The 25,471-nt window shown below is 36.2% G+C and overlaps 1 protein-coding gene across 3 annotated transcripts in view; it reads left to right on the top strand.

Annotated features, from left to right (window-relative positions):
* Positions 1–25,471, top strand: part of LOC129758316 (protein grainyhead) — a 581,995-nt gene that overhangs the window by 92,454 nt on the left and 464,070 nt on the right. The window lies entirely within an intron of this gene.

The following is a 25,471-nucleotide window of genomic DNA, read 5'->3' as shown; positions in this document are numbered from 1 at the left end:
TTTGTACCGGAGGACCAGAAAATGCTGGTAGGGAGACGAATGCGGAAGCGTGGATTTGATTTCAAACGATGATTCTGGTTGTACTAGTTTTTTTTAAACATCTAAGCACGTGGTGCTGTGTTTTGGTTTTTACTTGCTGGTCTTTGCTTGTTGGCGCGCATTTTTAGCAATTGCATGGAGTTGTCGGTGATTTTTTGGGTTTTGATGTTGTAAAGTTTTTTGTTCAAGAAATTAATTTACCGTAGTAACGTGAAATTTCTTGAGCCTAAAAAGTGTTTCAAAATAAGCGTTATTCTTGTTTTAAGAACATGTCTCTGGCGAAATTAAGTCATACATCACTCAAGGCTTAGACATTTAATTTAACAACACTTACATATGACGTTTACTTATTGATTTTGAATCTTAATTGTAAATTTCGATTTGTAATTCAATGAACTTTTTGTATTGAAACTCAAACTGTATAGGAATTGATTTTTTTTAAAATAAGGTAAAAATGGTTGAAGAAATTGCAGCACTTGTTTGACAATATTTCAAAATTATTTTTTTGAACACTACGAAAAATTTGAGACTAAATGTCTTTAATCAATTATCAACTTTCTCCAAGACCGCCAGTAGTTTTGAATTCTGGAAAATTATTAAAGTTATTTTCTTTTTGTTTACTTTCCCCCATTTTGTAAAGTATTGAATAGCGGGAGAAATAGAACGAATTTTTAAGTTCAAAATCAAATTGAGAATAAGATTCTGTTTAAGCGATAGTGATTCGATTTGCAGGCTTCAACTAATTTGTTACATGAAGTAAAACCTTTTTTTCAAACTTTTTTAAGTAATGCTAGAAATTTTTTAAACTGATGCTTTTGACTTTTTAAGATTTTCCATCACCAAATATTATTTACTAATTAAATGAAATAAAATAAACAAATTCAAAATCAGTTTTTTTCCATTCATGTAGATTGTTAGTGCATCAGTTATCGATTGATTGCACTCTTACTCTTAACTGATTTCACTTATTCATTTTTATATTTATAAACTCAATATATGGAAAGTGAGCCTTAACTTGGCATACTCTTTATCTTGGCATGCTAAAATGCATTTAGGTGATGTACATGTCATGATAAAAACCTAAAAATATTAAAAATTCAAACATAGAAAAAAAAATGGCATAAACATTCTGCATATCAGTAATCCACAATTGAACCCTAATAACTATATATAATAATTTTTTTTACACGTGACAAAACTGATAATAAAATTATGATCTGCTAGTGCATCTGGAAACTTTTGATTGCTAGTGCATCTGGAAACTTTTGGATCGATTTTAATCACACACTTTCTCATGAAAAATTCACAAAAATCCATTTGCTACAGGAAAACATGGCAAAAACTATAAAATTATAAACCATCCTAAAAAGCGATCCTTTTCTATCGTGGATTGAAAAAAATATAAAAAAAATTATTGTCTAATCTAGGCATGCAATTTCACAAATTAAAAGCGCCAGTGATGGCATTTCAACAAATTCATTTTTTTATAAATCATACAACTTTATGCTTCTGAATGCTTGAAATTCCGGGCTTGACTGGACTAGCATGATTAATAAATACATGACTTGATCAATAGTTTATATTTTCCATCCACTTTGGTTTTGAATTTTATTTTTGAAAAAGTTGAATAAACAAGCTCAAAAGTTGTCAAATCAAAGTAAAAAAAATGAAGAATAGATCGTTTGGCACGCTGCATTTCGAGACGGCACCGGGTGCATATGAATGTGTAAAAATGGCATCAGCAGCAGGGATGTCAGGTGGTTTTGTCTAAAATCAGGACAACATAAAGAAAATTTAAGGAGTATTCATAAAAAATTCTGCTTAAGTTGCGTAAATAAAGGAGAAATACTGATACTGTAGACGCATTAATTTATTCACTGAGGTGAGCAGAATCTTTTCTGGCCGGCAATTTATATAGAGTAACATCATAACAATATCATCTGAACAGAACATTATCATCGGTTTAACTATACTATTACAGATTTGTTCGATATCCTGATAATTTAACTATTTATTCATTTATTATTTAGATTTTTTTTAAACAGTTCAGTACATTTAAAACCATTTTTCAAAAATCAGGACAAATCAGGAAAATTTAAAAAATTAGGACGGTCTTTCAAAAATTAGAACAAATCCTGATTTATCAGGACACCTGGCACCTCTAATCAGCAGGCAGCCGGCAGCCGTTCGTCGGTCGTCGAAGCACAATGGTACAAAAACTATAAAACCAGTCGAAAGTAAATACATGAATCGATTGAAATAACTTGAAGATATCATGAATGTATTTTTGATTGAAATCAATTTTATATACATTTCGAGCGTATTTGGCATCTAACTTGGAACAAAAATGCTTTTTGGTTGAAATCGAATTATATAATTTCACTTCTAAGCTTAAAATCAAACGGATCCGGAACCGAAATGATATCTTATATTTCAATGTTGAAGTTATTATAAGACCCATCTTTTGAAAAAAGGCTCAACGTAATTTCATTTCATTTAATTTGTGTCGAAGGTGAATATTTTGCTGCATATATTTAGTATTCGTGATATCATGCTGGTTGTGTCACCAAGACTTTTCAGTTTTGAGAAAATCAACATAAAAAACGACCATGTTCTTCGACCGGCTGCCCATTTTTTATACCGAGAGTTTTTGAGATTGATTGTCCCGTCTCATCTATACACACTCAGCAACTATGCGTGAGAAATGTCAAAAACAACTCTATTGACGATTTCGAGTCTAATTTTTGACAGATCGTGTATGTGCAAGAAAATGTAAACAAACGGGGGGAAATACCAGCTTGTAATAAATTATTATTTTCTCCAATTTGGTAAGGTCTTTCAAAAAATAGTAAATACAAACTTAAAGGAGAAGGTTCAAAGATTGGTGTGAGCTATAGGAGAAAATGTGTAAGTGTCGTGAGGCATCGTAAATCGACGATAAAAAAAAAGTCATTTTTTTACTATTCCAAAAACCTCTCGGAGTATTTCACATATTTTTGAATGAAATCTTGTCCAGTATGCACATTTTCAACTGCAATTTGTTAAAAGAGAAGTCAATTAACAATTGCTTAAAATTTGGAAAAGCCCCATATAATTGCTAAGCTAGAAATTTCTATTCAAAACTACATAGATTTTTGCTATTTTCTATTAAGTTTTCTTCTGCAGCTGGTATTTGATGGTGGTTCAAGTGAATACAAAATAAGATCCTTGAATTATCACACCATTTAAGTTTACTTTTATGCTATTCAATTGACACCGTTCAATGATTATATCATGTTTTGTACTTTTATCGGACCTTGTGGTCTGATTTTTTTGTTGGAAAACTTACTGAATTTTAAAACAATGCTACCTCTAGCCGTACAGAATTTCAATTAAGAATTTATCATTTTAAACTGTCTTGAGCTAAAAATTTTTTCAACTAAACCCTAATCCACTAGTTGATTAATAGTAAAAACCAAAAATTGTTCATGCATGCATACCAGCGGAAGGCACAAAAAATTCAATGGTAAGTTTTAATATTAAAATATAGATAGACCATTTGAAAAAAATGAAAAAGGTTTGAAAATGGGCAAAAAGAATTAATTTAAATGTTGGTTTTTTCTTATAGAATTGATCCTTCAACTGGGCTAATTTATTTTAATTTAAGTGAAAATAAACTTAATTTTTTCAAAGGAGTGTTTTTTTTCATAACCATCTTGGTTTATGAAAACTTTACTCAAAAGATTATAAAGTCGTCTATAATTTATCGTTCACCCGGAATGTTGCTCATGCAACATCGTACTACTCCAGATGGCAGTAGCGCTGCTTCGAATGTGCGAAGAAATCTCTGCCAAATTTGGGTGACGATTGGGCATGAGTGCGAGAGTGATGCAGCCTAAATTTGTTTACTTTTCTTCTCCTCTATGGTTCCCAAACGAGCTACACAGTAAATAATTGTGTGGCTATTTCAGAAACGTTGTCATGATAGGAATGAATCATCCTTCGGGATGAAAAAAAGTTGGGAAATATATCTTGTTGGAAAAAGCACTGACCATACTGACTGGATACTCGATTTCGTTTGTTGGATATTTTTTCCAACAAAACGCAATATCGATTCCAGAGTGCGCATCGATCGGTTTGAAGGAACGCTATCCCAGTTAGAAAATGCCTTCCAACTTTAAAAATAAACAAGCAATTCCTACGACAAAATCAAGCTAAACAGGTCAATTTTTCCTATAGGGTATTTGTATCGGAAAAATGTTAGGTTCGCCACTTGCCGTCAGTATTGCGAACATGAAAAAATTGACAAAAAAATAGCCAGAAAATGGTCGAATTTATGTTCTAATGTCATGTCAGTGTGATCAGTGGTAAAAGTATGCGAATATAATTTTGAAAATCTGAAAAAATCACCAAATTTAATTTGAAACATGGAAAATCGTTTGTCATTATTTACTCAAAATCGATCTTTTTGCATTTTCACCCCTTTGGCTCTAAGGGCCTCATATAATTTTACAAAAAAGGCTTCCGCCGCTGAAGAAAAAGGAATTGCAATAACAATTTCATAATTATCAAAATTGTTCGGTATTTTGCAGATGATCTGAAAATACTATCACACGTTTTTAATTTTTTTTTTTTTTTTTTTTGAAAAATTATTATTATTTATAAAACTGCCCCGAACCGTGACAAGTCGATCGGTTTTTTTCATCAACGATTTTCTTACCTATTTATAAAAATAAATCATTGTAATTATTATTAACTCAGTTTTCCATCATTTTTCTTGATATTTTTTAGACATTTTTTATCATGTTTAAGACACATTTAGATTTTTTTTTGCTATGCTTTGAATATTTGTTACGTTCATCATAATTGTTATTTTTGTCAGTTTGCATCTTTTTTAGATATTTTTGTAACTTTCATTCTTTTGTTTGTATTTGTTTTTGAGTTTTTTTTTTAAATTTACTGTTATTCGAAATTTTTGAGTGCTTTATAATTTATATAACTTTTTGTTATCGTTGATACATTTTATCAACATTCAAGAACGTAAAAACGTATTTATGGTGTTTTTACAAATTATATTGATTCTGTTATATGGAAAACTGAATGGTAATGTCGTTCCAAAAAACCGTTCGATTTTGGCACATGTTGTGAGAAAAAAAATATTTGATGAAAATCCAGTTTTTTATGCTTCTTTAGAACACAATGTCTCAGAATCCCTTTCACACTTCAAATTCAGTGCAACCCCTTCCCGTTGTCAGATTCAGCTCAAATTTGGCATATGGCCTTCTGATAATGCCCTCAAACTATCCGAGTCTTTTTTTGTTTTGATTTTCAAGTATTTTAAAAACATTCTACGTTAGGTACACATTTTGGGCAGCTAGATATAAGATTTTTGGACCAACAATTTTTTTTAAATAGCTTGCTTATTTTAAATTTTTATACAAATTTGGTTCAATCTTCATTATTTTTTTTTGTTTTTTTTTTGTAGCGGTCTACCACACTCCCCCACACCAAAAAACTCATTTGAGCCTCCTGGTAATGGACGCTACTGTTCTCAGCACGTCTGGCAGCAAAACAAAAGAAACTGAAACGCGAACAATCTTTAATCATGCTGAGAACACAAAAATTTATAACGTTATTGCCGCCGACCGTGGCCTAGAGGATAGCGTTCAAGTCTTCTAAGCCAGAGGTCATGAGATCGAGTCTCGGTCACGGCATACATAGTACTCTTTCGGTGGGCTGGTGGTGTTAGCATTAGTAAGATGCTAGCCATTATATCCTTGAAAGATGTACGCTTTAGTCTTAAGTAGAATTCAGATCTCTTCAAAGAAACATGAAGTTTCACTGAGATCCTATATGTGTGTGTTCGTTTAATACTTATTACTTACGGGGTACACTAAAACGTGTATTTACGTGTAGAATTTGATTCAAACAAAACTTAAAAAATATTAAATTTGTAAATTTTGTGAACCCAGAATTTATTCAAAATCAAATATTTTGAAAGTGGACTTTTTTCAAAGAGCGCGTTTGCGGAACCTCTAAACATGATTTTTTTAGTCGGCCCCATACAAAAGTTTTTTCTTCACACCCTATTCTACCATTTTGAGGGTAAGCCCCAGATTTCCAGACATTATGCAATTTGGGGACACCCTAATATACATGTATGTAGGGAGCAGGGGTGCCAGGTGGTTTTGACAAAAATCAGGACACCGCGATGAAAAAAATCAGGATTTTTCAGGACACCACTAAATTAATGAAAATAACATGCAGCTCTGCTTAGATTGCATAACTAAAGGCTAAATACTGGTGCTGAAGGAGCCTCAAATTATGCAACTAAAGCGAGAAGAACCTTGGATGACCTGAAGTTAACACTATTTTAATATCATTTTAACCAAGAATTATTGTTTGTTAAACTTGTTAAACTATTTTATCTAAGATTTGTTTGATTATCTCACCATTTAGAATGAAATTAATTATAACTTATATATATTTTTAAAAATCAGGACAAATCAGGACATTTTAAAGATCATTTTTCAAAAATCAGGACAATTCAGACGTTTTTGAAAAATCAGGACGGCCTCTCGAAAATCAGGACAAATCCTGAAAAATCAGGACACCTGACACCTCTGGTAGGGAGGGATAAATCATTTCGTATTGCGTAATATTTCCTCTATTTTTCAAATGAAGCTAAATTTGTAGAAAAATATGCAAGTAAGAAAAATGATTTATTGAGATGAATCTATACTCGATGTGACATACGAAAATGTATTTTTTTGTAGCGTATTCAAAAATCTTTTATTATTTGTTTTGTTCAAATAGTCTTTTCCTACCAATCTCCTTTTATGAAATTTGGTCCCACTGTTGAAAATGTTGACCATTATCAAAAACTCTGTAGATTTCGTTGCATCACATTTTCAAAAACACCTTATTTTCTCCCCTTCGTAAAGCCAATAATTGGAAAATTAGTTCCTAAAGCCTGAAACAGTTCGCATTTGTCAAGTCATTTTGCATTTGTTTTTGAGGTCAAAATAGGAAAAAAAAATTAAGTACAGGAGAGTAGGGAAACGTGGGCCGCTCTGAATATCTTACATTTGAGTTGAGATAAAAATCACAATCCAACAGCCATCGCGTCGCTTTGCGTAAAGTTTAAAAACAAAATACTATCTTAATTAAACAAGCACTCGCTACTTGCATCGACGGGGAACCTAGAATTTAAAACAAAAATATGCTCATACGCTTATGATTTCAGTTTTGTCATGTTCTTTCACGTGGAAAAGGAAATTTTATTGAAACATCAATAAGTCACACAAACGCAACCAATTTGCAAATTATAGCTTGTGGGAAATCGTGGGCCACACCGCTTGGGCCACCTATATTGTTATGTTCTTATACACATTCAGAACTTAAAATATGTTATTACTATTTGTAAAGTGTTCTTATGGAAAAAGAGTAATGAAAAATATTTTGTCCATCCTTCATAAGGAATTTTGCAAAACGTTCACGAGCCAAGTTTTTGAATCTAATACATAATTATACACTACTTTTTTTTTTATTTCATAATCTGAAATGGCTTTAAAATAACGAAATGAATTTCGAAATTACAGTTTTGGGTCAACTCATAAACTCTGCATGTTATTTGGTCAATTTGGATTTGGTGGCCCATGAATAACCTGCAAAATTCGGGCATGCATTTCAATTTTTCAAATCCAAAAACCGGGCAAAATTTAGGTATAATTATACATAAAAGCAAAGAAAAAATGCCAAAAAAATTGAAATTAATATTTTATTAATGTAATTGCAGACTTTCAAAAACTTTTTGGAATACTTAAATATTTAAAGGTTTATAAAAGTAAATCAGCGAAATTATTTGAAACAACCGTTGAAAATTTCCATACCGTTTATCGATTTTGCTAAAACTTACTCAAAATTTTTAATTTTTTTTTGGTTTCTTTGCGAAAATTATGAAAAAATGCGGGCAATATCCGGACTTTTTTCACGATATCCGAGCAACCGGGCCGGACCAGACTTTATCGAAATTTTGCATCAAATATCCGGGCAATCTGGCAAGCTTACCCATGAATCCCCAAAATTTTTTAAAATCCAAAAAATATTGCTTTTTATTTTAAAAAATGGTCAGAACTAGGGGACACTTACTTATTTCAAATAAAAAAATTGCCTATGATAGGTTAGAAATGTAAAAAATCATACCATTATTTTTTTTTTCATTTCATCTAATGGAGAAGTTATGGAGCATAGAAAAAAGTGGCCCATGATTCCATCTCCCATACAGCCCGTGTGTGAGAAAAAAGTTGTAAGCATAGTAAGCATTTTTTAAATTGTAAGTACATTTTTGTTATAAAACATTACTTAATGAATTGTGTGTATCTCGTTTTTTTTATAAGTCCAATTTGATATTTTTTATTTGCAAAACAAAGCTGAAGAATTTTCCTTTTAAATGTTGATATTTAAATTTAAACGAATATGAAAAATAAAAAATTACTATGTGGTGGACAGGCGCGTGGAATGAGTCACTGCTATTTTATACCTGAATCATGCATCCCTTTACGCATGGGTCTTTTGCATTGGCAACCGGTAGCCACGCACGAGTGAAATGCGAAACCCGGTTTCTGACTAACATCTGATTGACTCACTTCTAACCAGAAACCCTTTTTTTTCGGTAACCGATACCGGGCGGCAGCGAGCCAATCAGTCTCCGCCACCTCCAGTCGATCTATGACGAAGTTGTCTGGTTTTCACGATCCGGATTGAAGTGATGCGGTTTCGGGTACCTGATGCCTGATGTTTATAAGATCAACCTGTTGCCGGTCGTTTGCTTTTAAAGGGCCACTTCGTTGTCGTTGACGCCGATCGGCAGCACCCTCTTCAAATGTCGCATTCGCCAACAAACAAAACAGCAACAACAACAACAACAGAGCGACGACGAGGATTGCGGTTACCTGTTGGCCCGCAGTCCACCTTGTCGTGGCCGTATTTGTTGTCTGTGACCTCACGGCTCACATAACAGGTTCAAAAAATGACAACAAAAAATATCAGCAACAACAACAAGAGCGAAATCGTGCATTTGGGTTCAGACCTTGCGGTTTATCGGACTACCTACAACAGCCCAGAAACCTGATCCGAGGGCTTGAGTGTGTAATTACCTAGCAAGTTCTGGCTTCGTCGTCTGTGTTGGGGTATGTTTTCCAAATAATAACAACCTGCTGGAATTGGTTCCGCGAAAGATGAATAACCCACTTGATTTTGGGAGAAAGGCCACAGTCCCCTATCTTCGATGGCCTAAAGAAGACACCTCATTATGGGATGATGCGAGATACAAAAAAAATCGGAGATGCCCCAAATAAGAAGCGTGGCTCTTCTCAGCCGGTTGAGTGAAAAAAAAACCTGTATTGTCGATTGTTGAATGAACCCGCGAAAAACTGGTTTACATGCAAGTTCAAATAGCCCCCAATACTATCTATACCTCAGCTTCCTCAACAATACCCTATACCCGCCCGAATAAGAACAGTGATTGACTAACCAGTTTGTGTACTACAGGGTACAGACAGAAGAGGAAAAAAAAGTTCTGGAGAAGGGGGCGTGTAGCATCATCCTCATCAACACCTTACTCTACCAATCTGGCTGTCTGGCTGGAGGTTTTTTGTAGCTTTTGTTGCTAGATGGCGTTCAATCCGTCAGTCAGCCGACGGCCCCTCACTCAGTCAACCAGAAGAACCGGGTCATACCAAAATCAGCTGTTGACTGGTTTGACGAATTCTCACGTGGTTCTAATAACTGTACTGCAAATAATACTTCACCCGATCGGGAACCTGTTCTTGGAGGCGGCGTTGCGCGTCGTGTTGGGATGGCGCAAACCGGCAGCGATGCGTAGGTCATGAAATTAAGCAAGTACGCGCGCGCGGACTGGTTGGTTGCTAGAAAACAGGTTGGAAGCGTACGTTTACAAAAGCTAGCGGAAACGAGGATATATTTGGGGGCCCGAAATTCAATTAGCTGTTTCATAAACCGGTATTAACTATCGGTCAATTCTTCTCTTCGACTTTATCAACAACTCTATAGTTATTAGTTGTTGGCTATCAAAATTGATTGCGTTCGGAAAGAACAAAGTTAATTATCTACATCTGTATATTTACTTTATTAAAAAAGTAATGTTTTTTTTTAATTTTAAAGAACCTTTGGAGAACTTTTTAGACCACTTTAGAATGTCATTATCAGGTGTTTATGAAACGTTTCATTAATCAAATTGGTTTTAAAAACTCATATTTTATGTTTTTTTTTTAAATTACAACTTAATTCCTACTTCACAAACATCTCCCAAGTCACGGTACACTTAAAAACAGACAAGGTTCAGAACCAATAACTGCAATGCGGAGTCATTTACCTACTTGTTCGTTTGAAATCGAAAGATTTTATCTGCAGCTCTGTTGTCTGCTATTACGCCAGATCAGGATGAATAAAATAACAACAACAACAACAAAAAACAAGACAAGAGTGCAATGAAATCCGGTTGATGCAATGAGCCCCGAAACACATATCCAGGGATAACATGTTAGATGTAGCTATCGTTAAGTTTGATAGGCTCAGACATCGAACCCGAGTTTGTGCAAAAGAAGGAAATTGAGATTGAATGTTTGTTCTGCTGCATTCGATTGGGAATCATGTTTGTTCGGTTCGGAGGTATCGATTGAAATAACGAATAAAAAATTTTCTGTTTATTTGTAGGGACTTGGTCGTATATGATAAGGGGTCTTTTGCAACTATTTCGTTATAAAGATGTTTAGACTTTCGTGAATCATTTTTTTTTTTGTAGATTTCAGTTGATTGGAATGCTGTCTTCAAAGTTTGGAAGTTGGTTTTGAAATACCATCAAAATATCAAAAAATGATGCCATCAATTTTGAAGAGATAGGAAGACCGTGAATTGTCATGAATTGATTAACTCCCAATTCTGACACACACGTCATCCATGAAGTGGAAAACGATGTAACTTTGAATAAAGTAGAGTTACTACTCATTTTTGAGGGGTAGTTCAGGCGATTTAAACACGAGCATAGCTTTGGTTGATCGGTTTCATCAAGTCTTGGCTCAAAAAAAATCATGGCTCAAAAAATTTAGAACCTCTAAACCCCACTTTTTTACTGAAAAATTCACATAAGTTAAATTTTACGATTTTTCTAGGAAAAACAGAAGGGCTAAAAGATTTATTTCTCTGTACTTTTCCTGTTGAAGCTTCTACAACTTCAACAATTTTTACAATTTTTTTTTTTTTGAAAATATATTAAGACTGCTTGATAGCTATATGTGGCTATAATTTTAATGAATATTGTTTAATTGTTCCACAAATAATTGAAATATTTAAACTATTAGTAGAAGTATACTTTGAGCATATTTGTCGATTTGTTGCCGTTTTTCCCAACCCCACCTTTATACGGAGTGAATATTTCTTCACTTCTACCTAACTAAGGATAATTTTTGTTTCTCCTTAAATCATTTCGTAGCATGGATAAGGTTGCCAGAATTTTTTCAGCACGTATCTGAACCGAACAAGTCCTGGCTATTTTATTTGAAAACCTTCAAATATCCGTGCATTTCAATTCAAAATTTTCAACAGAAAATCCGGGCAATATTTGAGTAAATTTGGTCAAAACATTGAAATTATCAAAAAAAAAAACCATGAGCAAAATTTGAAAAAAAAATTCACCCAGAATATCTGGCAACACTGTTGTGTTACCACAAACCCAGTTTGAGGATTCTCGCCTAACCGTGTGATGATGTAAACATTTGAACCTGTCACCTGTCATCAGCAATCATTGATCTATTGTTCTCGATTGCGAATAGGAAATAGCAAGAAGAACTAAAACAAACAATGTTTTGGCTCGGCTCGTGGCAGCAGAAATCGGATACTGCCGTTTGGAAACCGTAAGTATCAACACCTCTCCTCAATTCGTAAATTGAGAATACTGAACAGCTTCGCGTGCCTCGCTCTTGGTAACGCCTTCGTGAACGCATCAGCTGGCTGATCCTCAGTAGAGATGTGTCGCAAATATAGCTGACCGCTTCTTATGATGTCTCTGATGGAAGCATACTTAACGTCCAAATGATTCATCCGCTGATGGGTTCGCGCATCCTCCAGATACTGGATGCAAGGGATGTTGTCCTCCATTAACGTGAAAGGAGAGCTAACCACACCCAGTTCACCTAGGAAGTTTGTTAACCACAAATCTCCCTTGACTGCATGGCAAAGGGCTCCTATCTCAGCTTTGGTGGACCACAAACTGACCGTCTGCTGACGTTTCGTTGCCACGAAAATAGATTCCCGAAGATCATGTAAGCTTAACCTGATACAGATCTTCGATCATCGGAGTCGTTGGCAAAATCTGCATCAGCATATCCGATGAGTGGGTAGAATTTCGCGTTTCTTCGGAATACCAACGCCGTATTGGTCGTACATTGAAGGTATCGCAGAATAAGCTTCAGGCCTTGCCGCCGAGCTGGCCAAATATTTGCTCAGCGCGCTAACCGCAGCACAGATATGTGATCGCGAAGATGTCGCCAGATATTGTAGACAACCGATCAATTCTTTGAACGGATGTTCGGTGATAACCTCACCATCGTTCAGCTTCGTCCAGCGAACGTTTCTGTCAAGCGGTGTGCTTACGGGTTTACAATCGGCCATTCCGAATCGTTGCAAAACCTTCTCGACGTATCCTGACTGCGAAATCTCGATGACGCTATTCGGAAAGTCTCGCTTGATGGTCATCCCCAAGAAAGTCTTGACTTCCAGGAGATCCTTCATCTGGAATAGCCTTCCAAGCTCGGTCTTGATCCAGATAACCTCTGAAACGTCTTTTCTAGGCAATCAGGATGTCATCCACGTACAGGATGAGGGTGAGTAATCGCTTGCAGGATCGGTAAATGTAGCAGTCACTCTTCAACGGATAGAAACCAAGCTATCTTATCTCGTCGTTGAATCGCTGCCTGGTTCCAAGCACGACCCGTTTGATTCAAGCCGTAGCGGCTTTTCTTCAGCCGAACGACCTTCGAAATGCTGACGTTATCATTTGGCAACTGCATGAACATAACCTCTTCTAAATTTCCATTCAGGAATGCAGTTTTGACGTCCATCTGATGAACGACCATGTCGTATTCGTTCACCAACGGAGCGTACGTTTCCCAGTAATCCAATCCTGGTCTTTGGGAACACGTTTTCGCGACCAATCGAGCCTTGTAGCGAGCATCGTCCTTCACGGTGAACACCCCCTTGGACAGGATGGGTTTTCTGTGACCCAAGGGCAAGCTAACCGCTTCCCAAGTCTTGTTCTCTTTCAGGGCTGTCATCTCCTCGTCGATGGCGATTTTCCAGGAATCCCAGTCGTCCCGGCGCTTCAGCCCAGTGATGTTCTGAGGAAGCTCCTCATCAACAACAGCGGCTACGTTAGCCACGTAGCGCTGTGTCATTCCTCTTGTTCACTGACTTCATCTCAAGGCTGGTTCAGGGGTGACGGAATCTTGGTCATCATCATCATCGTTTGGGAATTCTACGCGGCTCTCGTAGTCGCTCTCGCCGTGATCGCCATCAACCACACTGTTAACCACAGTGTGATTGGGATCAGCAGGCATATCGGCTAACCGCTCAGATGTGTTTTCTATTGTTGGAACATCGGTTGACCGCTCAAATATATTTTCAGGTGCTTGCACATCGACTGGCTGTTCGGATGTGGGCTGTTGTTCTGGCTCATACACATGGGCTTAGCGCTCAAATGTGATGGCCTCTGGTGGGTTTTCGATAGGCTTCTCGATGCCCTTCTCTGGCGAAGCACCGCCACGTACTGGCTCCAGAACGCTGGTTTCATCGAAAACCACGTTGCAGTGAATCTCGATGAATCGGCTCGAACCATTTCAAAGCCGATATCCGTTATTCGCGTAACCCACGAATACCAGACGTTTCGATTTCGAATCAAGCTTCTGCCACTTTTCCTTGGGAATTTGTGCGTACGCTGGACAACCGAAAATGCGCAGGTTACTCAGCTTTGGCATCCGACCGTACCACATCTCGAAAGGAGTCTTGTTGACCACAAAACCTCTTGTTGGTGATCTGTTTGTGAGGTACGCAGCGCACAAAACAGCTTCGCTCCATATCGTCTTCGACAATCCGCTACCATGGATCATCGCTCTGGCCTTCTTCATTAGTGTACGATTCGCTCACTCGCTGACGCCGTTCTGCTGCGGAGTATACGGGACCGTGAATATCATCTGAACTCCTTTCTCAGAACAATGTCTTTGAAACTCGTTACTTACATATTCACATCCGTTGTCGCATCGCAGCTGGCTCAGCTTCTGATCGAAGTATGCAGTTGCCATATCCTCGTAGGGGAGGAGCGGGCTATATGCGCCCATTAAGCAGAACACTGATTCAATCAAATATCACTTCGAATATGTGTACAAAAACTATATACACGTGTGCAGGCATCTGTTTTCTATACAATGGAGTTATTTTCATGTTAAAATTTTCTTCTGTTTCCAAGAAAACGATTTTATTGTAAGTGTTGTCTAAAATGCCGAACCTCAAACCGTGCGGGCTAAATGCGCCTATTTATGTTTTGAACAAAATTTATGTTTTTTGGGCAATATTTCCATATAATTTCATTGAAACTGCTAGAAAGTAATAATTTCCGTACGACATAACTGAAGTTTGATAAAGATTCATGTATATTATAATTTAATGGAATGAAACAAAAGTTAACGTTGCCAAACTATGGAGGCAGTTCATCCATGAGAAAAACTTTATCAAATCTGTTTTTATATCTTCAATTCTCTCTTAAGATGTTATTCAGAGCTTAGATTTGAAGGTTCAATGATAAAAATCATATATTTATTCTGTTTAACTTGTTATTTTAGGATGGAGGCATTTTACAAACATGATGGGGGCATACAAAAACACTCTATTATTCTACTATATAATCATTATTAAACCTCCAGAAAAGCTGAAATATGTTTAAATTCATAAGTTCATTTAAGTAAAAAATAAAAACCATCCTAGTTTTTGTTTAATGCTTCTTTACGTATAATTTTTAAAAGTCGAAATATTACATCAAAATGTATCAAAACCTTGTATGATTTTTTAAATTTTTTTGAGTTTGTAAAATCATAAAATTCTTTCTTGCCTTATGTTCTAAGCGTATCACCCTTAAAATGCATTGGTCAGATAAGCTGTCGAGTCAGCCATTTCATCAAACAGCCGTAGGGTCATTTAACCCGATAGGCCCATTTAGGAAACCTTTCCCCTACTGCTTAAAGCGCTTGAACTCCTCGCTTTTGTGCTTGAGTTCTAAAACACTCGCCAGTTTTAGATGTGTTGATGACATATGGCTCTGCCAGAGTCTTGACATCAACCAACTGGCTCTGATCTCGCACCATGTGTTGAGTGGCACCAGAATCGATGACAAATCAAACCATACGTTGATTTTGGTGGCTGTTAACCTCAGCTTGCGAGCGGTGGGAACTTTTAGCAGGCTGTTTTCTGGTAACCCCAGAAGAACAACCTCTTTTAGCCATCATCGCAGAATTCCGATGACTCTTAGAAACCTTAAGATTCAGCAGCATGGGCTGGTTGAAGTCGCTAGCAACTAACCATAGCCCAAAACCTCGAGGAATCCAGAAACTGTTTCCAGCTGTGCTCGAGCATGCTAACAGCAGCGCTCAACCAGAGCACGAGAGTAACCCTCTCGGCTAACAGTTCCATCCAGCTCTTCCGGCGTGTTCCTCCAGGTGAACCTTCTGACTTTCGCGCTGCCCAGTTGCGGATTCGAGGACTCCTCCCGGCCGTCAGACGTGAGCTCACGCATGCTGACCACAGCGTGGCTGGTGACGGCATCGAGAGTAACCCTCTCGATCCGCGAACCTTCCTGGGCTCAACCGCTGGTGGTAACCTCTTGGATGGCCTGGGACATTCACTGGTCCTTCTAGGCTGGGTCATATCGGGGCTAGCAGGTTCCTCTGGCTGGTGGCCCTCTTCCTGGTGGTCCTCTGGCTGCTGGCTTGCCCCCTGGCAAAACGCATGTTAATTGAACACTGAGAGTACCCCTCTCGAACTACCCAGCAAACGTTTTTTGCTGAACAACCGCTGAAACATTATTCAGTTCTAATATTCAATCAGCTATCTTGCTGAAAGAAGGCAACCACAATTCAGGGAGAAGCTGCTGTTCAGCTCTCAAATATCAAGATTTGAAAAAATTGATCAGCGAAGATGACATGAAACGTCAATTGACGGATCACCAAAAAAAACAATTAGATTAATATCGATGTAAGTCCGATGTTTGTCAGCTACTTTTCTCCTCTCGTGTATTTTTTTTTTACTTAAACTTGTCTCAAGCTTTGAACCTACGACTTGTTGGTCTCATGCCGCAGAAGGCAGAACCAATCATGCATTCTGCGAAGGATCAGAAAATTGTCATCTTTAGCGACCGAAATATCTCCCAACCAAGGTCAATTGGAAATTGAAATTGAAATGCAAAGAGAATAAAAAGTAAATTTTCCGGCTAGGCCATTTTATCAAGCAAAATTAGAAATTACGAATAATTAGACCATTAAAAAACCCCTTTTTTCGATCCATTCGCTATTATTCATTGATTGATCAATGACTGAACAACAGAAAGTTTAACATAACTGAAAGGCGTTTTCGAAGTTACCTTTGTACAGCTGACGTCTGTCAAATTGTAATGGTGTCAGAAATGGTTGGACAAATACTGAACTAATTATTCTTAAACCAATTATCCCCTACTTTTCTCTATTTCTTTCTTCAGCCAGAAAGCTGAAACAGCAATCAGAACCTTAAAACAGCAAACGATCAGAGAATTGGCGTTTTTAATCAGCAAAAATGTTTGTTGGGTAACTTTTCTTCCAATCCAGACGAGTCTTAGCCCATAACCTGTTGAAAACGCAGGTTTCAGTGGTGGAATAGAGTAATCTTTATTCAGTTTCGTCTGTGAGGTCACAAGAATACAACTATATTAATTAGCGTTAGTCAATTGTCACTTTCCACTTCTTATATTCCCTAATCGAGAATTACTTATTTCTCAATTAGCAGAGCTGGGCTCTGAAATAAATTTAACCTTTTGGAACCTATTTGAAACTGTGATCTTGAATTTAGATTCAGAAATCGTTTTTTGGTATTCATTTCAGAAATCAAAATGAATCTCTAATCAAAATTGAGTTCAGAATTAACCTTCAAAATTTTGAATATTTGTAATCAGTTCCAGATTCAGCTCATAAAACGGTTCTATAATCAAGACAAAAAAAAAATATTGAAAATAACATCAATGGATTTTAAATATGGAATTGATTTTAAAAACAAAATATTTGCTAAGTGTTCCATATTTTCGTGTTGTATTGTTTAAGGATCAAGTTTGCAAGGTTCGAATCGCAAAATTTTGAACTCTTAAGTATCCTTTTGATTATTCTGTTAATCACTTACCTTAACAGGCTAGAAATGATTCCTCAGACAAGTTACTTATCGTTTCTCGAGCTCATCTGAACTTTTGTTTCTTTCATGAATAGTTTTCAGGATTCAGTACGACGCACACCAGGCATTTTAGATAAAAAATTGTACCTATTCCGTTATCGAGCACCCTACGCGTGATACATTCTTGTAAACCGTCATTTCTTCTGTAAGAAAATCGAGGAATCGAATGGACTAAACCGTTTTCAGATCAAATCAACCTTAAAGCCTCATTCCAAACGATTTTCTCTATGTTTTCATCAATAGCTGTATGAAGAATAATGTGCAATTTGTATATCGGATGAGCAATATACGGTCCGAAAGATCTTAACGAGACAAAATAAAGTTACAAGGGGGGTCAAGTACCCCTTGGAAAAAAGGTATGGATAGAAGGTATGAAGAGAGACTGATCATTTTTGGTACCGTAAACTGGGGGAACTTTGATCAGCGGGGTAACTTTGATCAACATGAAATTTCGCAGATAATCATCATTAACTAAGTATAAAGTTAAAATATCTGAAAACTGTTTACTACGTTTGAAAGCCTTAAAATTGAGTTACAAATAAGCTAAATTTGGTTTTCATTAGGAGATTTTCAATGTAACTTAAAATGTAATTTCCAAATCTTAAAAATCTGGATTTTTGAAGGCTCACAAACAAACATCTCTTCTGATCAAATTTAAGCATTAAGGAGCAAATGGGTTGTTTAATGTGAAATTTCAACTTTTTTCTTGGTTTAGGTTTAGTTTTAGTGTGATTTTTATGGTCATTTTATGATAATTTTTGGATGTTGAAAAAAAACGATCATTTTCCATAAAAAAGCCCGTGTAGAAAACATGGCTAAAAACCCTATCAAATGGTTAAGTTTGAAGAAAACAAGAACATGGGAAAAGTGTGAGGACTTCGGGAATTGCATGAAGGTAAAATTTCATTTGTTTATGAGGCCAAAAAATATTGAAAAATGTTTATAATTTTTACCCCTGAATGTATGCAGCAACATTGTCCGTCTTTTGAGTATATTGATTTTTGAAAGAAAACATTGAAAAATTCAATTGAGTCCAAACAAAAAGTACTGTTATCGATGTTTTGAGCCTTCTTTGCTAAATGTCATCAAATCAATAAATTTGAAGATGTTGATAGACGTAAAAACCATAGTGAATAAAGTTACCCCGAAACTCGAAGTCTGGTTTTGTAACAAACATTTAATAATTACCACTAATAAACTGCAAGTAATAATCATGTTCAATACTCCTCACTTCAGTCAGTGTTTTAAAACTTTTAGGTTTTACGAAAAAGCAACCCCTTCCAAAATATTCAAAAATAAATGAAAAAAGTGATCAAAGTTCCCCAAATTTACGGTACCTTTTTTTATCGAAAATCCCCTGTGTGTGACGAATTGAAATTTCGCGATTCTCGACACGTGACTCGCTGAATAAGCCCCAATGTTAACCAATGTTTATATCTAACTCAAATTTTTTTGTGGAAGTTAGTCCTCGGTATTAAATCATCTGTTATTTTTTTAAACTTCAATTCAGGGGTGGGCATTTTCGACACCCCCTGGGTCCTATTAACCACTTTAAATCTGAAGGCTTAAATGCATACCATTTGGTCGGATTAGGTTCCAGCTCATAAAACCTCAGCCTGAGCAATCGAAACCGAGAAACTTTCGTGCATTCAAATGATCAGAATATTTTTATTATTATTGTTATTAGGCAGTGGAGCACCTTTTGGACACATGTAAGCGAATAGCGCTCCCCCGTATTTTGCGTCTCTCCAGCTCACCGTTCATGAAATTAAAATTGCGACAGAACACATACCTACCTACCTATCTACTACCTGGTAGGTACATCGCATCGCTAAATTGCGATTGCTTGTTCGATCGCTCAGTCAATGACTGAGGCTGCACGAAACTGCACCAACTCACCAGATTGAGCGACTGGCAGGCAAAACTTTTAGAGTGTGTCTACTTGTCGTGTATTTTGTTTCAGCCTGTTTTCGATCGACTTAAAATACCAACATCAACAAGACTGGTACGAACAACAACAACGGCATTAGACACCAGCAATATGTTAAGCATTCATGCCTGTCAAGTTTTCTAGGTTCCAGGTTAGGTGGTTGGAGGAAAGGATTAATGAGCGAAGTTTGGGGGGGGGGGGGGGGGAAGGCTTCAGACTAGCGCGCCATCACTTAGGTAAGCTTCATTTGCAAAGTTTAATCTCTGAATAGAGCGTACGAGTACCGCTAAAATGTGTTGACGAGAGGAAACGATAAATTAGGACCTTATAATTTTATAATAACATGAACCTCTAGACAGGTGCAACGCTTAAGTGGATGGAAGTGGATCGAACGGCATTCAAATGCAATACCGAATGTAACTTCTGTTTTTGCTGAAGAATAACAAAACTTTGATTTATGGACTCGCTGAAAAAGTGTTGAAAATTATGCCTGAATCAGTTTCCATTACAAACATATATGACATTGATTATCAATTTATTGTTTTCTGTGTCAAAATGATGCATACATCTGAGTTTGAATTGCAATAGCTTAAAAACAACTAGTTGGAGATTGGAACACAAAATTTTAACTTCAAATGATTATATACAATCACCTCTGCTTCATTAACGTAGCAGAATTTATTGCAAACACTTTTGTTTGTAATGATGTAAATTTTCAACAAACTTAAAAATTCGGGAATGGTTTATAAGCGTTGAGTATTTCAATTATTTATTAAGCAGGATAATGATTGATTTTCAAGCAGCATTTCCGGTACTTCAAGCCTTAAAGTATGAGGTATATCTAATTTAATATATTTATTCCATACTGTCAGTAAAATTTTGTTCTAAATACTATAAAACGTGGCCCTGACATTTGTTGTTAAGCACTGGAAGTAAAAAAAACCAATCGAGATTATAGTCCACGATCGTGAGTTCAGCTCACATTTGTTTCGATTAGGTCAATTTATCGCATCTTAAAAACGGTTACAGAGCTATCGAAACATCTAATCTGACATCAACGACTGCTTAACAGGGTAGCAGAAAAAATCGTGTCCGGCGCTAAGTGACTATATTTAAGGGCATCGGACTCAGCACAATCTCGTAAATCATCAAGCATTTCACTTTCGTGCTCATTATGGCCTTCATATCGCGATGGCACCTGTACTCTTCTGCGCATATAAGGAATTTGCGTATTCGAAAATATGCATTTCCATTTCGTATCTGGAACATCTTGAAGCATCAAATCGAATCCAGCATCCAGATGGTGTCGAGCGTGTGCCTCAACCAATCGGTTATGAGCGAAGCCCTCGATCGAATTGACAGTTTCGGGGAGGTTTGTTGAAAACAGCATGACATGACCTCATCTAATCATTATTTTATAACAACCCGCTGGCAGGCTGACGCTGAATGGTTCTCAACACAGGTTGTTACGCCACAAATCGGCGGATGAATGGCCATTTTGTGGGAGGAAATCGAAGGGGGTTAACTATAAGTAAGAAGGGAAGGGTTAATTGGTGAACGATAGAGGATGGCGCTGGGGACAGCTGTATGTGCAATTTGATGGAACGTTTAGTCGAGGCTCAAATCACACGTCCACGTCCAATAACTTTGGCTCTCTCGGTTGGTACTTGAATGCTTGAATCATAAACAAACTCAAACATCACACAATCCGGCAGCTGTTAGTTAGGCTGCAAATCTCCGCAGCTCAGCGTCGTCATAATTAATGGTCAGTAATTACGTTTTATTCTGCGATCTGACAGATCGAGGCGAGAGGAACGCAGCACAGGAGAGTGATCATTGCTGCTGGTGATTGCGCATTTAGCTATTTGTGCTAAGCTGCGAAACTCGTGTGGTTGATAAAATAATTCTGAAAATTACGATCAAATTGCAAAATTATCAAATTCAAATTCCGGCTTTTTTTTTCAAAATAAAAAAAAATTGGTTGGTATCCTTAATTATAACTTAGAATACATGGTGACGCTCGACTTTTTTTTTTAAATGCGTTCTACTCAGCTTTTTGAGTCCTAACTACCTAAAATACCTAAGCGCGATTTTAAATCCTTAGCATCTTAATTTGAAATTTGATCAACAAATGGGCGGGCACCGTAGAAAATTGAGGAAGTAATAACGGGTGGAAACTACAATTTTGGGATTTCTCTTTCAACTTGTGAAAAGAAGTCAAGTGTACTTGTAGAAGATTTAATTTATTGGAATTAAAGGGAAGATTTTCCATTGTTGAAAAAAAAAAAGTAAACAGCTGATAATGGTCCACAATCGGCTGTTCACCGAAGATTCCGTTTGATGTCGGAACAGGACCCAAGAAACAATTTTAGCTTTGTTATGGTCAGCAGCGCGTTCTATAACATTACTTGGACTCTAATAAAGCCAAAATCAGGCTATTTGGCCCTATGCTAGAAACGTCATTATTACTTGTCATTGTTGGTCATCAATGTTGGTCATCAATGTTGGTCATCAATGTTGGTCACTGAAGCTTCTTAAAAGCTATTATTAAACATGTTAGCAATTTTCGTTTTTTTCGATTCTGTGAGTTCTCGGAGTTTTTTTTTAAATTTTTCCAGCAACCATAATGGTTGATGAATGATAATTGCATTATTGAGATATAATCTGGTAAAATAATAGCCAAAACACCAATGCTTTAACCATATTATGAGCATCTTTTCTACTGCCAGTCAAGATTTTAGGTAAACGGTGTATGAAATAGTATAAAATAGTATAAAATAAATGCGCCTCGTCAAATCTGATGGTCAGTCATGGTGGAATTGATGGAAAATAGGCCAGAAAAAAATATTTTCAAATGCTTGCATTGTGAATCCATCAACATGGTGTCATTTTGTGCCCTTCGATTTTGTAACCAACATGGCGTTAGTCAATTCAATGCTTAATAGCCTGTTTATGGTCAAAAAAATGGCTTTTGTTTTATTATGGTTTAATGATGACCCCAAAAAAAGCTACGATTGGACGTTTCTCTCGCAAGCCAACCAATTAGACGCTTAGGATGAGTTCCTCATTTCTGAGTTGTTAATCATTAGTACAGTAAATAAGGACAGACATTTCGAATGAAAAGGGATTGGTTGTGAATGACCCGTGGAATAAATCATGAGTTGAAGTCAAATTTCGTTGTCTGACGCTATCTTGAAATCCAAGATGTCAGCTTCCGCTGAATTTTAAAATGTTGTAAATGACTTAAAATCGCATGAAACTCCAACAATATTGGTATGGGGTGAAAGGGCTAAACGAGTAGAAATCGAATTTCGCTATCAGATGCCATCTTGAAATCCAAGATGGCTGCATCCGCTCAACTTTTAATGCTGTAAATGACAAAAAGTCGCATTAAACCACCACTATACGGGGGTATTGGGTGAAAGGGCTAAACTAGAAGAAGTCGAATTTCGCTATCGGACGTCAACTTGAAATCCAAGATGGCGGCTTCCACTGAACTTTAAAATGCTGTTAATCAATGAAAATCGCATAAAGCTCCCACAATATGGGTATAAGTTGAATAGGATCAATATATCAATTGAATATAAATTTCGCTTTCAGGCGTCATCTTGAAATCCAAGATTGCGGCTTCCACTGAACATTAAAATGATTGAAATAACTGAAAGTCGCTTGATATTCTCACAATATATCATTGGGTAAAATGGCTTAATCAGTTTAAGTGGAATTTCTCTATCAGACGCCATCTTGAAATCAAAGATGGCGACTTTCGCTGAACAATGCTGTAAAAAACTAAAAATCGAATGAAACCCCCACATTATGGGTATTGGCTAAAGGACTAACCTAGAAGAAGTCAAATTTCGCTATCAGGTGCACCTCGAAATCCAAGATGGCGGCTTTCACTAAACTTTTGAATGCTATTAATCACTAAAAACCGCTTGGAACTGTTGTCGAAATCGAACGATTTTTTCCAAACTTTGGTTTTACTTGGTACTACATTTTTTATCATGTTTTTGATGCATTTAGCACTTTTCATGTTTTGTTGATAGTTTGTGCGTTTTTGCCATATTTGCTATTTATGTCATTTTATTATGTCCATCATGCTTTATGTCTAAATTGTATTGGTCCTATTCTAGCGAAAACTATAAGGTAATGTTGCCATATTTGCTATTTATGTCATTATATTATGTCCATCATGTATTATGTCTAAATTGTATTGGTCCTATTCTAGCGAAAACTATAAGGTAATGTTGTTTCTGTTATTTTTTCGATATAGGCACATGTGCCAAAATCGGATGTTGCCAAAATCTAATGTTGCCAAAAACAATCGGAGTCTGTATTGTAGTTGTTTTATGCGATTTTCAGTCACTTACAGCATTTCAGAGTAAAGCGAAAAGAGAAAATCGACTACTACTTGTATTTTTGGGGTTTCATACAATTTTAAGTCATTTACAGTTTTTTAAAGTTCAGCGGAAACCGTCATCTTGAACTTGGATGGCGTCAAATAACGAAATTCGAATTTTACTGGTTCATCTCTTTCAACTAATACCCATATTGTAAGGGTTTGAGGCGATTTTCAGTCATTAACAGTATTTTCAAGTTGAGTGGTAGCCGCCATCTTGGAATTTAAAATAGCGACGAACAACGAAATTCAATTTCTCCTCGTTTATTACTTTCACCTGAAAACAATATTGAGAAGGTTTCATGATATTTTCAGTAATTTACAGTATTTACAGAATATAAAAGCGGAAGCAGCCATCTTGTATTAATGATAGCGTCAAGCAACAATTTTTTTTACTCCTATTAGAACCCTTTCACTCAATATTCATATTGTAGAGTTATTCATTCCACTTCCGCTCATTCGAAGTTTTCATCGATTTTTATATTTTTTTTTATTTTAACCCAAAATCAACACACAGAACTTATCAAAAATGTGTAAAAATGGGAATTCCAATTCAAATATGTGCTATCTAATCTGAGCGTGTCCTGTTTTGACATCTTGATCGAGAACTATCACTAAGTTTTATGGTAGTTCAATAATCAGGCACTGAGTGCTACATGCAAAAGAAAGCTTGGAGCATACTTCTAAGTTTGTATTTTATTATAGTTTAAACATAGCATTCCTAACTCTTTCTAAATAACTAAAACAGTATGTTTTATGAAAGATTTATGAGCGTTTTCAAAACCATCTGAAAACAGATAGTCGATTCAAGAATATAATCATTTTGCATGACCATAATTAAACCGTCATAAAACGAGCTGCACAAAAAAAAAAACCATAATAAAACAACCAAATGCTAGTTAGCTTGATCTGTGTTATTTGGGTAGGCAACTTGGACTGCAATTTCGGTTGCTGAGACTTGTTTATGTTTACGTCTTGGAGACGAGATTCAAATGTAAACATAAACTAGTCTCAGCAACCGAGATCGCAGTCCAAGTTGCCTTGTGTGGACTAGGCTTAAGAATCGACGAAGAGTGAATTTGTAATGTTCACTGGAATAGATGCCAGCTGACCAGTTAGGAAATCATAAGAGAAGTGTTGCCAATATAACGGATGGATTATCCGACATATCAATCACTACTGTAACCTTACCTGATTATAAGACTTGACGAGAATATAATGATGATGATAATGTTATCAGTTTCCGATATAAAACAGTATTACATCTTTTTAATATCACAACATGGATAAAACAATTTAACTCATTTAACAGCTTTGTTGAAGATTGCGAAATGATTTGATCTTCGGGTTTAAAAATATCAAAAATCTAATTTAGTTTAATTTCCCTCTTAAATTTTGTCGAAATTGCCGTTTTTTGTAGGTTTGGATAAAAATAACAAAAAAACTTCCATAACTTTTCTCTCAGAATTCAAAATAACCCACTGTCTTTGGGAAAGTTGATCGTTGAGTCATAAGTATGTGTATTTACATTGTTGTCAAAAAAGTAGGCAAATTGAATAACTATTATTTGACCTATTTTTTAAAGTTAT

This window comes from Uranotaenia lowii, chromosome 3, assembly GCF_029784155.1.
Source record: "Uranotaenia lowii strain MFRU-FL chromosome 3, ASM2978415v1, whole genome shotgun sequence".
NCBI lineage: Eukaryota > Metazoa > Arthropoda > Insecta > Diptera > Culicidae > Uranotaenia > Uranotaenia lowii.
Note: the sequence above shows the minus strand (reverse complement) of the source record. Positions and strands in the feature narration are given on the sequence as shown.